Here is an 18,854-nt window from a genome sequence, read left to right as displayed (position 1 = left end):
GTAAAACCACCCCGATTGCCACCCCTTCAGGGTCTCCACAAAGGGGCCCTCGAGCCATAAGACGTTGGGCATCTTGCCCACCATGGCGCCTCCGCACTCCGCCTGGTTACCGCGCACCACCTTCGGCTTGACATTGAAAGTCTTGAGCCATAGGCTGAAATGGGGGCGGATGCAGAGGAACGCCTCGCACACGACGATAAACGCCGAGATGTTGAGGAGAAAGTTCGGGGCCAGATCGTGGAAATCCAGGCCATAGTAGAACATGAGCCCCCGGACAAATGGGTGAAGAGGGAAGCCCAGTCCGCGGAGGAAATGGGGGAGGAACACCACCCTCTCATGGGGCCTAGGGGTGGGGATGAGCTGCCCCTTTTCGGGAAGCCGGTATGCGATGTCGTTACACAAGTATCCGGCCTTCCTTAGTTTTTTGATGTGTCCCTCCGTGACGGAGGAGACCATCCACTTGCCTCCCGCTCCGGACATGGCTGGAGAAGGTTGAGGTGGGGGTGCGGGCTTGGGCGCTGGAGCTCGAGTGCGCGAGAATGGATAAGCAAGGGAGGAAGAAGGCGTAGGTGAAAAGGTGGATCCTTATCCCCTTATATGGGTGGACGCAACTACGTGTCCCCACCAGCCTGGTAAAACTCGCTTATCTCCAAGCACCGTAATCAATGGCGCGGTTGGGTTACCCACGCCCGTATTGATGAGAATCCCGGAATAAGGGGACACGATCTCTGCTTTAACAAGACGTGCCAAGGAAACCGCCTCGCATGACGCGCTGAGGTGGGATAATGAAACGACTCGGATAAAGGCTTGGCCGTGGTGTGTCACACTACGGAGTACGTCAGCAGATTAGATTTGAGTAAATATTATTCTCTCTATGGCAATATGTGGAAACTTATTTTGCAGAGCCGGACATTATCTTTGTGTTCAAAATCTTCTATAAAGTACTTGGAGGAGGAACCCGCCTTGCAATGCCGAAGACAATCTGCGCGTCGGACTCGTCGTCATTGAAGCCTGGTTCAGGGGCTACTGAGGGAGTCCTGGATTAGGGGGTCTCCGGATGGCCGGACTATACCTTCAGCCGGACTCCTGGACTATGAAGATACAAGATTGAAGACTTCGTCCCGTGTCCGGAAGGGACTTTCCTTGGCGTGGAAGGCAAGCTTGGCGATACGGATATGTAGATCTCCTACCATTGTAACCGACTTTGTGTAACCCTAACCCTCTCCGGTGTCTATATAAACCGGAGGGTTTTACTCCGTAGGACAACATACAGAACAACAATCATACCATAGGCTAGCTTCTAGGGTTTAGCCTCTCCGATCTCGTGGTAGATCTACTCTTGTACTACCCATATCATCAATATTAATCAAGCAGGACGTAGGGTTTTACCTCCATCGAGAGGGCCCGAACCTGGGTAAAACTTCGTGTCCCTCGCCTCATGTTACCATCCGGCCTAGACGCACAGTTCGGGACCCCCTACCCGAGATCCGCCGGTTTTGACACCGACACGCTCCCAAAGGTTTCATTCCATTTGGACTCCATTTGATATTCCTTTTCTGCGAAACACTGAAATCGGCAAAAAAACAACAATTTGGGTTGGGTCTCCGGTTAATAGGTTAGTCCCAAAAATAATATAAAATTGTAAAATAAAGCCCGTTATCATCCAAAACAGATAATATAATAGCATGGAACAATAAAAAATTATAGATACGTTGGAGATGTATCAGTCATCAGCGGGGCCACCAGGTGGGTACAACCCACCTGGGCGCGCCAGGAGAGGGGGGCGCCCTGGTGGGTTGTGCCCACCTAGGGGCCCCTCTCCGGTGGGTCTTGGCTCCAGAAATTCTTATTATTGGTACAGAAAATCCTCAAAAAGTTTTGTTCCATTCCGAGAACTTTTATTTCTACACAAAAACAACACCATAGTAGTTTTGCTGAAAACAGCGTCAGTCCGGAGTTAGTTTCATTCAAATCATGCAAATTAGAGTCCAAAACAAGAGGAAAGGCGTGAGAAAAAGTGGATACATTGGAGATGTACCAGCGCTCTCGGACGCATCGTCCACTGCCACTAGGCGCGAGGTTGAAGACGGGGTTGCCTGTAGGTGGGATGGGCTACATAGGGCTGGGCCGCTAGGGTAGTTTTCATCTCTCTCTCTATCTCTCCCTCTCTCTCTATTTCTATCCTTTCCTTTCATATTTAAATATATTTTAGATCAATTTTTTAAAACTGCCTATAAAATCAACTGTGAATGTAATGGATTTTTACAAAAACACATACATCGTTATGCCGATGGGATTAACTGAGACGTCGGCCCATGAACGTCGCCCGAGAGCCCCAACTCACCACAACACCATACTGAATGATGTGGTTTAGTCCCACATTGCCGCGCGAGAGGCTCTCCGACCTTCTTAAATAGTAGAGAGGACCATATGCAACAAACTAATAGTGTAATAAGAACATCAATGCTCGCTTTATGAAGGAGATGATGATTTGATATTTGATCATCTCTTCATCTCTTTTACAAAGTAAGCATAGATGATCTTACTATAATAAAAATACTTTTTTTACAAGTGGCATCATTGTCACAATTTATCTTATCAAACTAGGGCACAACACTATTATTTTTCAATTTCAGAAAATCGAAGAAAAGTTAAAATTTTGCACAACTATGGTTTTACCATTTGGCACAATGTGCGGTGATTCCTTTTTGAAGGCGTAGTCTAGGAGTTGTGTATTTTTCGTTTTGCTGTCATCTTGTAACATAGGGTTAGTGCTTATCTGGTGGAGTTACTGTCGTGAGGCATGCGACCTCGGATTTTTTCGCTTCATTTCCAAGTCGATGTTGTTCGACTGTTGGATTTTGCATTCTTAATAATATATGGTTGTATGCATCATCCTGATGCAGAGGCCGGAGTTATCCTCCTTTTTTTAAACCTCGCCTAGTGGTCCATGTCTTCCGCCACATCATCCCTAGCATTTGGGCCTCGTTTGTTAGTAACACTATCAAAGTGTCATTAGACGAGGTTGACATTGTAATGAGCGTGGTCACATCTGTCAAATTTTCAGTTTTATTCAATGGGAAGACTTGAAGAATTTAAGCCGTCTCGTGGGATCTGGCAAGGGGACCCGACCATACTTGTTTTTGTTAGCAGCAGAGGGCCTTTCGTGCCCCCTGAAATCCATAAGTGAGTCAACCAACTTGAGTGGGATACTTTTAGCACCAACAGCGCCGCTAGTAAACCAACTCTTATTAGCCGATGACAGCCTGTTGTTCTTCAAAGCAGATGGTATGGGTGCTACCGAGGTGAACCCGTTGTTGGATATTTATTGCCAGGCCATGGGTTAGAGGATCAATCACGCCAAATCATCTATCTTTTTTAGCAAAGGAGTACCTGACAATGTTCGCAATGATATCAAAGGTATTTTGAACGTTCCCAATGAAACATCAAATGAGAAATATCTGGGCATGTCTTCTGATATAGGGAGCTTGAAAAATGGTGCATTCAAGCATCTCAAGGACCGTATGTGGAGCAAAGTTTAAGACTGGATTGAGAATACTATGTCCTGGGCAGGCAAAGGAGGTACTTGTGAAAGCAATGGCCCAGGCAATTCCAGTGTACACTGTGTCATCTTTCAATCTTCCCAAAGGATTGTGTGAACATCTCAACATGTTGATCAGGAAGTTTTGATGGGGAAGCAAGGATGGACATCGCAAACCTCATTGGGTCTCTTGGAAGGCTATGACACAACCTAAAGGTATGGGGGGGGTTAGGCTTCAAAGATTTTGAACTTTTAAATCTAGCCATGCTTGCCAGACATACATGGAGGCTTTTGCATAACCCTGAGTCTCTAAGTGCCCTTATTCTGAAAAGTATCTACTACTCGGAGTCATCGATGTTGCATGCAAATCTTGATAGCCACCCAAGTCAGATTCGGTGATCTATTTTGGACGGTAGAGATACTCTAAAACAATGGTTGATAAAGAGGATAGTCAATGGAGAGGACACACACATTTGGAATGATAATTGCCTTCCCCGAGATGAGATGATGCGACCGTATGGGTGTTTGATTCAAGACCCACCCACACATATTTCTGAATTAATTGATGCCACCTCATCTACGTGGGATAGACAACGGCTGCAGGAGGGTTCTTTTTCATTTGATATTTCTGTCATCATGGGCATTGCATTATGCACAATGAACAAAGAAGGGGCATGGAAATCCTTATGGAAAATCCAGGTACCAGGAAAAATCATATTGTTTTTATGGCGTCTTTCAAAACAATCCCTCTTGACAGAAGATGCGAGAGCTCATAGACACATGTCATCGTTGAGCTCATGTGGTCTCTGTGGTTCACCATACTCTTAGCGACACTCGCTAGTTGAATGCACGACATCGAGGTGTTCATGGGCCCTGGTCGATGAGGAACTAGGTCAACGTTTGGTTGCTGCGATGGAACCTAATGAAATACAATGGCTCTTCTCTCTTCTTGAGGCATTATGACATGAGAAGTTTGTGTGAAGATGGCGGTCACATTATGGGCCATATGGTCGTCTCGACGCAAGGCTATCCATGAAGGAATCTTCCAAACACTGGCAACATTGCATTTGTTTGTACACTGGTTCATTTCGGAGCTCTAAATTATTTGGGAGACAAGGACTATGGGTACAACAACAGGTATTGCACCTGCGAGTACAAGAGTTCAACGTCCACGGGCACCCCCACAGGGACATGCTAAAATCCATGTCGATGACCAGGCAAAGGGGGCTCAGCATCGGCTGTCTGCAGAGATAACGCTGGAAACTACCCTAGCAGTTCCTCTCTGGTCATTGGAGGAGTTTGCGACCCTTTGACGTTGGAGGCAATAGCTTGACGAGAAGCCCTATCATTAGCAAAAGATCTTCACTTGCAAAACATTGTTATAGCTTCTGACTCAAAGCAAGTGGTGACATATATTAAGCAAGGCAGCCATGGAAGGTTGGAGCAATCATCACCGAGATCAAAACTAGAGTAACTACTTTTAGTTCTAATTTTATTTTTGAAGGTCGTGCGGCCAATGTCGACGCACATAATTTAGCTAGATTTTCTCTTTCGCTAGCCGCGGGTCATCATGTTTGGTTTGGGCAACCACACGACCAAAATTCCGTCCTACTAGTTGCGGTTTTTGATTAATATAAAGTTGGCTTTACCCGTAAAAAAATTAGACGACTATCAGTGCAATTTGCAATGTCGCATACCAAAACCGGTACTGTCTTGCAAAAAATATAGGGAAACGTTTCAAGCCGGCGGACCGGTCGAAGCTTGCGCCGGTCGTCTCCCACGCGCGAACGAGCGAGCAGTGGCCCCACGCAAAAAAAACTATCCCGTGCCTTATCCCTTTCACACCGCTGCTACAGTCCACCCATCCATCCCCTACCTTATTGCTTTCTCTCTCTTGTCGCTCCCCCCCACGGCTGCCTACCTGCTCAGCTCCTTCATGTGCTCTCTCTTTTTTGTGCGCTGGTCACCATATGTCAGCGTTGATCTCGTCTTCCCCAAGCGCGGTGAGCACCAGATTCCTCTCTCTCTCTCTCTCCACAACATCACCTACCTCCAGCGGCCATGTCTTCCCCAAATCGGCTACTACCCCAGAGCTGCAACCGGCGATTCAGGATGTTCGAACCGTCCTACGAGCTCACATACAGGGCAGCCATGGCTTACAAGATCGAGGTGGACGACGAGTTGGGGGCACCAAGGGGAACACCCCCTGATGTTGCAACGGGCGGTCTGGAAAGCTACAACCGAAGTGAAAAAAAGCTTCAATCAACGATGACAAATGCTGCAACCAACCACTTCACAACAAAAAAGTTACATCCGGTGTCGCACGAAGCTTCAACCAGCGTTGAAAAAAGCTTCGAACAGCAAATGATGATGCTAGGGCTGGCTACGGCCAACAGGGGCCATGGGAGTTGTGCTCTTCGACAGCGAGGTTGCAAGCGTGGACGTCGAAGCTGCAACCGGCATGGAAGAAAGCTTCAACCCCATGAAAAAAAGCTTCAATGGATGTGGAAAAAAGCTTCAATCACAGAAAAGCTCCAACTGGTGTGTGGAAAAGCTTCAACCGGCAAATGAGGGAGCTCCAAACCATAGAAAAAGCTTCAATCGATATGAAAAAAAAGCTTCAAACAGTGGAAAAAGTTTCAACCGAAGCAAAAAAAGCTTCGACCTGAGTTTAAAAAAGCTTCAACCGAGTGGACAAGTCTGCACGCACGAGCGTCGACGGCGACGAGCGGCGAACGACAAGGGGAGAGGAAGTGGGATGCTGCGACGAGCAGCGACGACAGGGAGAGGACGCGGGTGCTCGCGGGGCAGGAGGACGGAGGCGTGTGTGGCGGAGGCTTGTGGGGACGGAGGTTGAAGATGAAGTCAAAGAAGGATAAGAAGCCAGATCTGACGGCTATTAGAGCCCAGATTGAACGGCTGCGGCCGGACCGGCCGAAAATTCAGCCGGCGCGCCGGAGGAGAGTGCTGGCCAAAAATGTATGAAAAGTCAAGTTGTTAGCTTCTGTTTTTTTTTTTACTTTTTTCTTTTGTTTTGAACATGAGAAAACGTTGTTAGTATGCAACATTTGCACTCGAACGGATCTCAAGGAAAGCGAAGAGCAGGGCCCACCATCCGATCCCGTGAACACCCGGGCCTCAACACCGGAGAGGAACTGCTCATAAGTCATAACCGCTCGCGCCCTTGGCTTCGCCCCCACCATCTGCCTGCCCCCGCCTTCTTTCAAAGTTCGAACAACCGCCTTCCCTCCTCCTCCTCCCCTCGCCTTCCCTCATCTTCGTCCACGCCAAGAACTCGATCCCCATGGAGCAATACGAGCGCGCGGCTGTTGATCCGCTCGAGGGGCAGACGGAGCAGGGCGGGGAGGATCCCGCTCCGTCGGCGGCTCTCGCTGGCGCCAAGGAGGGCGAACAGGAGCGCGTCCCCGAGACGCACAATCCCGTCGGCGCCGCCGCGTCGGAGGGCGCCAAGAAGCAGGATCTTGAGGTGATTGATCGATGGTGGTTCGGAGCGGCGGGCGACCGAAAGAGCGGAATGCTCTGTTTCTTGACGTTCTTGTTGGTTCTTTCTTTGGCGCAGGAACCTTCGCCGGAGTCCGATGAGGCCGCGGCCGCGTCTGCCAACATCAAGGGCGAAGACCGCGAGGCGTTCGAGGACCCTATGGAGACTCACTTCGGTAAGATTTCCAAACACCGGCATGTGTTTACCGATTGCCTGAACTAAAGGCTGCGGCGCGTCCGTTCTTGAATCTTGATTCATCTTGTGGCGAATTCGTCAGAGTTCCGATCAGCGGCTGCCGACGCGACGCCGCCGTACAACTCCCTCCGCGCACGGTCAAGGAAGCAGGCCGGGCCGACGAAGTTCGTCGCCGTGGGAGCTCCCGACGGTGCCGGTTCCGAGTCGCCTGTTCTTGGCGCGTCGTCGTCTTCGGACTTCTCTGCGATGGCCGGTAAGATCGATCAACAATCCGAAGCATTCAGTTCTTGGTTGCGTTCTTGATCTTGATGATTCATCTGTACTCACTGAACGGAGTAATCTGTCAGCGCCCGGCGCCACGGTGGCGATCGCGCACGCCTCGCCGCCCGACACCAATCGCCGCCTGCCGTCGCGAAGCAGGAAGCAATACTCCCCGAAGCGCATCGCCTCCGCGGGGGCTTCAACTTCGGCGGGCGCACCGGCCGCAGGCGACCCAGCTCCCCCTGCTCGAGGCAGGAAGCAGCCCCGGCCCGAGCACTTCATCCCGGAGGAGGCGGCAGCTATGGCCGGCGCCAAAGCTCGCCGGGGCAACATCGTCCTCGACAGGTTCCTCTCGTCTACTATGGCCCGCGGCTCCTCGGCTTCGGATTGGGTGAGGGACGTCACGGCGGAGGACGCGGGCCAGCCCGAGCGCCCGCGCGGCATCGAGAGCTTCAGGATCAGGGACGCGAGCCGCCACGCCGCCCGCGCCTGCGGCCTACGCGCCGCGATCAGCCGCCTCGGAGCCTCGTGCGGCGGCGCATCGTCGCCATCCCCGGCGGCGCCAGGAGAGCCCGAGGGGAGCGGGACCAGGAGGCTCTACGGCATCCTCGCCGTTCTCGGCGCTTCTCTTGCGCTCAGCGTGGCGTCCTGCGTGCTGTTCTACATCGTCGGTCATAGCAGCGAGGCTGCTCCCTCCGGAGAGAACCAGGACAAGGTAATTGTTGCCCTACTTCTCAATTCTCAGTTTCTCATGCATCTTTGACAAGGTAATTTTTGTTGATCTTTCTGTTCTTCACTGACAGTGAGCGGTCTGAGCGATTCAGGATTCAGCAAAGGGGATAGCTGCATAGTGGATCAGAGTACATTTGGTGTTCCTCTTCTCTGAAGCTCACATACCTTGGAATCCCTTATCTGTGATTCTGTATCTAGTTTTTGTCCGAATTGGTGTGGCTTTGAACTGTGGTGCAATACTGATTGTGTGTGAGTGGAATCCAGAGTTAACTCAAGTTTATCATAACCCTTCTATGCTTGCCGTTTCTGAATACGGAGTTAAGTTTCTCCTGTCACATCGCTGTAATGTAGCATACCACCACAGTGTTGTTTGTTTTGAGTTTTGATTTTGCTCACGAGGTGATTTTTAGCACTGAATTCCATCCATGCTATGCTGTCAGTTTCAATACTGAATTTTAGTCTCTTCAGACAGGCACTGCATTGTTAGCGATATGTATTTCTCAGCTCATAGATTTCTGAATGCAGAGTACTATTAATTTTTTAAACTGAAGCAGTGTATATCGAGGTGACTGTTTGCCACTAAAATTCAGAATCAGCTCCGATTAGTTCTACGGTGGTAGTTTCTGAATACTGAATTTCAGTCTCTTCACTCAAAATTTTCATGTTGTTTCTGTTCTTCAGTGACAGTTAGCGATCTGAATGGTTCAGGATTCAGCAAAAGGATAGTTACATACTGGTGCTGGCACGGTACATTAGGGGGTCACACAAGGCCTTGAAATCCCTTATCTATACTTTGTCTTTTGTTGGACGTGTCCCTGTTAGAACATAGCATTGTTTTGTCAGTGCCTTTGAACTGTTGTGCCATGGTGATTTGTGAATAACGAAAAAAAGTTCAGAATAACTCAAGTTAGCATGTGCGAGTGCCTGCGATACTCTCAGGTTGCGGTTTAGTCTCTTCAGACTCCAGATTGCCTCACTTGCAGTTTTCTAAACTCTGCCTCAGAATGTTACATCCATTTTTCGACTCACTCTTTTTTTTTAGATTAGCACATTTTGGTGTTATTTCTGTTCTTCAGTGACGGTTGGTGCCCGGATTTTTTGTTATATGCAGTCAATTTGTCCACATATTAAGATCAGAGATAATGTGCCATGGTGACTTGTGTATAACTGAAATTCAGAATGAACTCAATATACCATGTGAGTGCCTGCGATACACACAGTTTGCCGTTTCTCAAATACTGAATGTTTATTCTCTTGAGACTCCACTTGCAGTTTTCTGAACTCCACTTCAGAATGTTATACCCGATGTCTCGGCTCGCAGATTTTGGTGTTGCTTCTCTTCTTTGGTTACAGTTGGCTGTCCGAATGATTTAGCAAAGGATAGCTACATAGTATGGCAAAGTACATTTGGTGTCCCGCTGAAGCTGAAGCTGAAGCATACAGGGCACCTGTAATTAGTTTTTGTTTGACGAATTTCAGCTAGATCATAGTGTTGCGGCTCTGAACTGTGGTGATTGTGTGTGAGTGGAATTCAGAGTGAACCGAAGCTAGCACAAGGTTGGCGCTTATAGTGTTTGGAAATCCGTGCTTCTGTTCAACAAGCCACAAAAATGCAAAGTTGGTTCTTATAGTATTTGTTCAATCGCACCGTTGTTAGTTGTAACGAGAGCATAACACTGTCTCGCCTTTTCTTTTTGAATGATTACGGTTCCGAGGTGACTGTTTACGACAAAAATTCATAATGAATCCAACAAGTTAGCACTAGATTACATCGTTTCTACGCTGGCAGTTTCTGAATACCGAAGTTCAGTCTCTTCTAACAACACATTGCTAGCGATGTTGCGGTCTCTTGGTTGCCTTGAAGCACTGAGATCAACATCTAGGCCTGCATTTTTGTGAATTACTACTGTGTCGTCATTCCACAATATAAGTGGACTTTGTGTTGAACAAAATTTTAACTTTAGCTTTTTCAATCTGGTATCGTGGTTTTTCATCTTTACTTATACAGTTTTGCTATTTCACATCTAGATGTGAAATACTATGTCACATCTAAGTCCCTTACCGTCCGATCTACTGTTGCTTGTTTATTCGTGCGAGCTGTTGATTCCGGTTCCTGGCCACGTCCGCGACGTCGTTGCGTTTTTCCTCAGCCCGTTACGTGTCCTGCACACGTTGTCCTTTTTTTTAGAACTGTGTCAGGTCTTTTGTCGGCCCACTATCCCTGCGTCCGGGCTCTTCTTTTGGCCTGTTTTTCTGTGCGTTCTCCCACTCCTTTAACCATCGCGTCACTGTTTCCAACCTTGTTTCAGTTTTGTGTTGTTTTTTTCATGTATATAAGCTACAGGGAGAACGTGAAGAGCGGTGTTCCAAAAAAAAAACGTGAACAGTATGTGCATTCGATGGAGAACTATTCGTCTCATTCTCTTCTTTCTGTTTCCTTTTCCTTTTCCTTGTTCCTTGTTCCTTTTTTTTCTCATTTGTTCGTTCGAAATTTATGATTTTTTTAAATAGGATTTGCTAAATCTCATCTTGATCAGGTTTATCAATGGCTTATCTAAGGTGATGTCCGTTGGATTTTATTGTAGTAATTTTTCACGCAACCTCTTGATCTTGTGTCGTCGGCCGGTGTATTCCCGTGTCATCTTATTTGTTTGTTCACATATAGGCCCATTCATGTTGTGCGTCCATTTTTTTTGTTGGGCCTTTTCTTCTTGTACATTTTGTTGCAGGTTCATTCTAGAGGAGAGAGTGTAACTAGATTTTTTTGTATTCTTTTTTGCATAAGGACATCATCTTTTTTAGTTAATTAAACATTTTTTGTTGTTCAATTTTTTCAAAAGTTAATTAAATTTTAAATTTTAAAAAATGCATGATTAATTTTTATTTTTGTCATTTATTTGTTTGATAAACATTTTTATTGATGAACAATTTTTGAATACACGCCTCAGGTGCAAGTCCACCATCGACTCATAATCTAGGGTTGACTTTTTTGTTCTAGTTGCAAGTCAACCATTAACTCGCAACTGGCCTGACCTTGTTTTATTCTACCTGCAACACAACCATTGATTCACAATTGCCCCTTTCATCTTTTTTAGCTGCAGTTGCAAGTCAATCATCGACTCGTAATTGGGCTCGACCTTTTTTCGTTCCAGTTGCAAGTCCACCATTGACATACAACTAGTGCTTGATCTTTTTTGCCCCAATTACAAGTCCACTCAAGACTTGCAACTGGACCCAGTAATTTGTTTTACTTGATTGCAAGTCTACGATCGACTTGCAACTGGGTTCGGTCTTTTTTTTATCCAGTTGCAAATTCACTATCGACTCACAACTGGCCCGACAATTTTCTTTTCAAGTTCCAAGTCCACCGTTGACATGCAAGTGGGCACTTGATCAATTTTTTTGATAAACATTTTTATTGATGAACTATTTGTGAATACGCACCTTAGTTGCAAGTACACCACCAACTCGCAACTAGGGGTTGACTTGTTTTTTTTCAGTTGTAAGTCAACCATAGACTCGTAACTTGTCCACCCTTGCTTTTATTCCAGTTGCAAGACAATCATCAATTCCCAACTTGTCCCATTTATCTTTTTTTTTCTGCAGTTGCAAGTCAATCATCGACTCGCAACTAGGCCCGACCATTTTTTCCAACACAAGTCCATCATTTTTTTTGACATTCAAGTGGACACTTGATCATATTTTCTATTGATAAACATGTTTATTGGTAAGTAAATTTTAAATACACGACTCAGTTGCAAGTCTACCACCAACTCGCAATTAGTGGTTGAATTTTTTGTTCGAGTTGCAAGTCAACCATCGATTTGCAACTGGGTCTTCCCTTGTGTTATTCCAGTAGCAAGACAACCATCAATTCACAACTAGGCCCCTTGATCTTATTTTGCTGCAGCTGCAAGTTAACTATCGACTCGCAACTTCGCCCGACCCTTTTTCCGTCCCAGTTGCAAGTCCAACATTCACATGCAATTGGGTCTTTGATCTTTTTTTAACCCAATTGCATGTCCACCCATGACTCACAACTAGACCCAACATTTTTTTGGCCCAATTGCAAGTCCACCATCGACTTGCAACTGTGTTTGACCCTTTTTTATCCAGTCGCATATCCAATATCGACTCGCAACTCGGTAGACAATTTTGTTTTTCAGTTGCAAGTTCACCGTTGACATGCAACTAGGCACTTGATCATTTTTTGCCCTAGTTGCGAACCCACCCTTTGACTCGCAACTAGGCTCGTTTATTTTTGCCTCAATTGCAAGTCCACCATTGACTCGCAACTAGGGCTAACTTTTTTGTGTCTCAGTTGTAGATCAATCATCCACTCACCACTGGGTTTGACCCTTTTTTGCTATAGTTGCAAGTCAACCATCAACTCGCAACTGGGCTCAAATATATTTTTTCCATCCGAGTTTCAAGTCCACCATTGACATGCAACTCGGCCATTGATCCTTTTCTTTACCACAGTTGCAGGTCCACACTTAACTCGCAACTTGCATCGATATTTTTTAACCCAATTGCAAGTCGAACATCAACTCGCAACTAGGTTCGACCATTTTTTTTTGTTTCAATGTAGTTTTTAAAATTCATGACCTTTTTTTTCAATTCGTGAACATTTCTTTTGTCCATGAATATTTTTAGGAAATCAAAAAAAATTAACAAATTCGTGAAAATCATTTTAATTCACGAACATTTTTGTTCAATTTGTGAATACTTTTTAATTTCTCAAACATTGTGAATTTTTTGAATTCATGAACATTTTTTAAATTGATTGATATTTTTTAAGTTGCCAAATTATTTTTTTCAAAATTGTGATTTAGGAAAATCATAAACATTTTTCATGTTTGCGGATGGGGTAAATTGACCCGAAAGACGTCAACCTAGGGACAAACCGGAGGACACTTTGCAAAAAAGGTGAAGGATACGAGCTGCTTTTTCATTGTATACACAGACTTGTATCAATCAAGTCAAGGCCGGTGTGGGAGGGCTGGGAGCCGGGTCTAGCTCGTGTAGCTAGCGCTGGCGTTGCCATGCAGCCCGTGTGTATTTAACCCGACAACAAACAATAAAAAAAAGGCTAGAGAACAAACAACAAAAAAGGCCAGCAAAAGGATCACAAAACACATGACATCATCTTAGATGTGAGAGATGTGACATAGTTGGACCCTTACTTATATATCAGAAAGAAAAGTTTTGACGAGTCTAGTCCAGAAAGAAAAATAAATGCTTTCATTGATCTTAGATGTGAGAGATGTGACATAGTTGGACCCTTACTTATATATCAGAAAGAAAAGTTTTGACGAGTCTAGTCCAGAAAGAAAAATAAATGCTTTCATTGATCTTAGATGTGAGAGATGTGACATAGTTGGACCCTTACTTATATATCAGAAAGAAAAGTTTTGACGAGTCTAGTCCAGAAAGAAAAATAAATGCTTTCATTGATCTTAGATGTGAGAGATGTGACATAGTTGGACCCTTACTTATATATCAGAAAGAAAAGTTTTGACGAGACTAGTCCAGAAAGAAAAAGAAATGCTTTCAAGAAAATCATAAACATTTTTCATGTTTGCGGATGGGGTAAATTGACCTGAAAGACGTCAACCTAGGGACAAACCGGAGGACACTTTGCAAAAAAGGTGAAGGATACGAGCTGCTTTTTCATTGTATACACAGACTTGTATCAATCAAGTCAAGGCCGGTGTGGGAGGGCTGGGAGCCGGGTCTAGCTCGTGTAGCTAGCGCTGGCGTTGCCATGCAGCCCGTGTGTATTTAACCCGACAACAAACAATAAAAAAAAAGGCTAGAGAACAAACAACAAAAAAGGCCAGCAAGAGGATCACAAAACACATGACATCATCTTAGATGTGAGAGATGTGACATAGTTGGACCCTTACTTATATATCAGAAAGAAAAGTTTTGACGAGTCTAGTCCAGAAAGAAAAAGAAATGCTTTCAAGAAAATCATAAACATTTTTCATGTTTGCGGATGGGGTAAATTGACCTGAAAGACGTCAACCTAGGGACAAACCGGAGGACACTTTGCAAAAAAGGTGAAGGATACGAGCTGCTTTTTCATTGTATACACAGACTTGTATCAATCAAGTCAAGGCCGGTGTGGGAGGGCTGGGAGCCGGGTCTAGCTCGTGTAGCTAGCGCTGGCGTTGCCATGCAGCCCTTGTGTATTTAACCCGACAACAAACAATAAAAAAAAAGGCTAGAGAACAAACAACAAAAAAGGCCAGCAAGAGGATCACAAAACACATGACATCATCTTAGATGTGAGAGATGTGACATAGTTGGACCCTTACTTATATATCAGAAAGAAAAGTTTTGACGAGTCTAGTCCAGAAAGAAAAATAAATGCTTTCATTGATCTTAGATGTGAGAGATGTGACATAGTTGGACCCTTACTTATATATCAGAAAGAAAAGTTTTGACGAGACTAGTCCAGAAAGAAAGAGAAATGCTTTCAAGAAAATCATAAACATTTTTCATGTTTGCGGATGGGGTAAATTGACCTGAAAGACGTCAACCTAGGGACAAACCGGAGGACACTTTGCAAAAAAGGTGAAGGATACGAGCTGCTTTTTCATTGTATACACAGACTTGTATCAATCAAGTCAAGGCCGGTGTGGGAGGGCTGGGAGCCGGGTCTAGCTCGTGTAGCTAGCGCTGGCGTTGCCATGCAGCCCTTGTGTATTTAACCCGACAACAAACAATAAAAAAAAAGGCTAGAGAACAAACAACAAAAAAGGCCAGCAAGAGGATCACAAAACACATGACATCATCTTAGATGTGAGAGATGTGACATAGTTGGACCCTTACTTATATATCAGAAAGAAAAGTTTTGACGAGTCTAGTCCAGAAAGAAAAATAAATGCTTTCATTGATCTTAGATGTGAGAGATGTGACATAGTTGGACCCTTACTTATATATCAGAAAGAAAAGTTTTGACGAGTCTAGTCCAGAAAGAAAAATAAATGCTTTCATTGATCTTAGATGTGAGAGATGTGACATAGTTGGACCCTTACTTATATATCAGAAAGAAAAGTTTTGACGAGTCTAGTCCAGAAAGAAAAATAAATGCTTTCATTGATCTTAGATGTGAGAGATGTGACATAGTTGAACCCTTATTTATATATCAGAAAGAAAAGTTTTGACGAGACTAGTCCAGAAAGAAAAAGAAATGCTTTCATTGAGAGTTGAACTCAAGACCTCCCGCTTACTAAACGGGTGCTCTAACCAACTGAGCTATGAAAGCAACCTGTTAAGAATATTAAAGCTATACTTATCATCGGTGAATCGTAGTGGCCAATAGATAAAATAAGACCGAATCATCAGCCGGGAATTAACTTCATGCTAAAGTGTGTACTATTTTTTTATCATAAGTTGTACTAAATGATCGAATCAGCAAGCCCGGGTTCATTCCCTTTCCATGGTGACCTCAGTCAGGAAGGCGGAAATTGCGGTGTTCTTCGGTGACAGTTAGCTGCTTGAATGATTCAGCGAAGGACAGCTATATAGTGGGGCAAAATACATTTTGGCGTCCCCCTGAAGCATACGGAGAACCTGTAGTTAGTTTGTTCGACGAATCGCTGTTAGATCATAGTGTTGTGGCGCTCAACGTTGGTGGTTGTGTGAGTGGGATTCAGAAATTCAGAGTCCACACAAGTTAGCATAAGGTTCCATACCTTCTACTCTTGCAGCTTCTGAGTACTGAATTAAGTTCCTGAATAATATGCCGGTCCTGGAACGGAATCCCTTATTTTGTCCTCGTAGAGTTTGTTCCGTCACATAGCACTATAGTGTTATCGCTTTTTTTTGAATTTTCACCGGGGGGAGATTTCCCCACCTGAATTTCTATATATGGGGGCCAGAATGCCCAGGTAAACAGTATGCACAAGTACATTTTACGGGGAGGAGCGAGAGAGGGGGGGGAGGGGGGCGGCAGGCTTCACGCATCAGGCATGCATCAGGCAGCAGGAGTGTTTGCCAGGCAGCCAAGCCATGCCTCCGACGCCTGTTTTAGAGCAACAGGCAGACGCACCCGCCAAAGCACGGCGTCTTCTCTACACAACAGCAGCAGACGGGGAAGTGACGGGGGCAACCCCTGGAAGACCACCGCGTTATGGTGCTTCCAAAGTTGCCAACAACAGAGAAGGAGGAAGGTCGATCCCGTCCGCACCGGCACCGAGCCGGGAGCTTGCATAGTGTGCAACAGCTTGACGGATGAGACCGACGGGACAAACCCCACCGTGGTCCAGAAACTCTGAGCGAAGGGGCAGCCGAAGATGAGATGCTCCGCCGTCTCCAAGGGCGCCGAACAGATGGGGCAGCCAGCCCCCTCCGCGTCCACGATGTGCTTCCGCAGGAGGACGTCTCTCGTCTGGACTCGAGCCTGGACCAGGAGCCAGGCGAAGAAGCGGACGCGACTGAGAGCGTAGTTCTTCCAGACGAAGTCGGCGTACGGCGCGAGCACCCCACCAAAGTGGCAAAGTTGGTAGAGGCCAGCGGAGGAGAGCCCATCACCTTTGCCACAGCCATGGCGCATGGTCCGAACATCCGCCCTGGCAGTGAGGGCCAGCGCCCGGATGATTGGGAGGAGCACAGCGCACTCCCCGGCGCCCGCATGGTTCAGGCGGGGGACGAGGACCCCAGCAAGCCCGTGTTGAATGACGTGAGCAACCGAAACCGCAGGCATGGTGGTGTGGGAGAAGAGGGAGCTCATCTGGACGGAGAGGGCACCACCGGGCAGCCAAGAGTCCAGCCAGAACGATGTGGTGCGCCCGTCACCGACGGACACGGTGGTGACCGCCCTGTACACTGGCATAAGCTTGGCAAGGGAAGCCCAGTGCGGTCCGGGGAGCGACACCGCCGTTGCCGAGGACAGCAGCGAGCGTCCCAGCTCACCCCAAACCCAGCGAGCCCACGGCGCATCTTGGCGCGAGTGTAGACGGTGAAGGAGCTTCAGCAGGAGGCACCGGTTTTGAACCGGGAGGGCACGCACCCCCAGCTCCCCCTCCCCCTTGGGGCGGACGACGCGGTCCCAAGCCACGAGACACTAGGCCCCAAAGGCTTTGTCCGTCGCGGTCTAGAGAAAGGAGCGGCGAAGGGCGTCGATCGCCCGGAAGACGGAGGGCGGGACCTCCATCGCAGACATGGCATACGTGGGGAGAGCGTCCAGCACGGCGTTGAGCAGCACCAGGCGCCCCCAGAAGGACAGTAGCTGAGTGCGCCAGCCGGAGAGGTAGCGCTCAGCTTTGGCAATGAGTGGGAGGAAGTCGTCCATGGAGAGCTTGCGGTTGGAGAGCGGCAGACCGAGGTAGATTTGAGGGAAGCTCCCAACGCAGCAGCCCAACACTTGAATCATCTCACCAAGGTCATCCTCGGGGACATGGACGGGCGCGACGGTGCTTTTGTGGAAGTTGATGACGAGCCCCGTCGCCGCCGCGAAGTCGTCCAGGATACCCTTGAGACGCCGAACCCCGTCCAGCTCGGCACGCATGATGATGATGGTGTCATCAGCGTACTGAAGGACGAGCGGCGGCGCATCGTCAAACAGGGGGTGATGCATCCCACCATCTCTCTTGACCATCTGTTGGAGCACATCCACGACAAGAAGGAATAGGTAGGGGGAGAGGGGGTCCCCCTGCCGCAACCCCTTCTTGCATTTGATCCATCGCACGGGCACGCTATTGAGGACCACAGCAGACAGGAAGGACTGGAATATCGAGTCCATCCAGTCACACCAGAGAGGTGGGAAGCCACGCATCTCCATAATCCGGCGAAGGCTTCTCCAGTCGATGGAGTCGAAGGCTTTGGCGAAGTCCAGCTTCAGGACCAGCGAGGGAGCCCGACGGGTCTCGCAGCATTGGACAATTTCTGTTGCGTACACAAAGTTCTCGGCGATGCTCCGCCCTTTGATGAACCCGGACTGGTCCACATCCACCACATCCGAGATTTGTTGTTGAAGGCGAGTGGTCAGAACCTTGCACGGGATGTTGTCGCTTTTGATCGCGACCGAAATTCAGAATGAAGCAAAGCGCCTTCCTGGTCGTAATTTTAGTTTTCGATAGCCACCCCTAAGTCGCTGGTTCTTTTAGGCGGCAACAACGGCTGGCGCTTTGTGTCACCTGGTGCAAAGTTCTTCAGGATAGCAGTGACGTATCAGGTTATCAATGGTTAGTAGAGGCAGAGCGATAACTCGAGACGAAATAATGTTGCTGCTGCTTTCTGACCGGTGCCGAGGTGACTGTTTGTGACTGGAATTCATAATGAACACAAGTTTGCACTAGATTCCATCCTTTCTACAACGGCTGTTTCTGAAGTTTCTGAATTTCAGACTCTTCAGAGTTTAGACATAACATTTCTAGCTATGCGATGGTCTTGTTGGTTACTTTGTAGCTCTAAGACCAATATGTCGGCCTGCATTTTCGCGAATTACTATTGTTTTTGAAACACGGGTGAGTGTTGGAAGTTTTCCCTATCACTCTCCCCTCTGAACGTTGTTGTTGTAGAATTCTGCTGGAGTGTACATTGGTTTTGCTGTCATACTCACCCTCTGAACCCCTGTCCTCGTTTGTTGCTTTCATTGAACAAAACTTAATC

At 47.0% G+C, this 18,854-nt stretch overlaps 1 non-coding gene across 1 annotated transcript; it reads right to left on the bottom strand.

The window, feature by feature from the left end:
- Positions 1 to 15,433: 15,433 nt before the first annotated feature.
- Positions 15,434 to 15,507, bottom strand: TRNAT-AGU. The gene has a single exon. It is a non-coding gene; the product is annotated as a tRNA-Thr (tRNA).
- Positions 15,508 to 18,854: the final 3,347 nt, after the last annotated feature.

This window comes from Triticum urartu, chromosome 3 (assembly GCF_003073215.2).
Source record: "Triticum urartu cultivar G1812 chromosome 3, Tu2.1, whole genome shotgun sequence".
Lineage (NCBI taxonomy): Eukaryota > Viridiplantae > Streptophyta > Magnoliopsida > Poales > Poaceae > Triticum > Triticum urartu.
The sequence above is the reverse complement of the archived record's forward strand: the minus strand, read 5'-3'. Positions and strand labels throughout refer to the sequence as shown.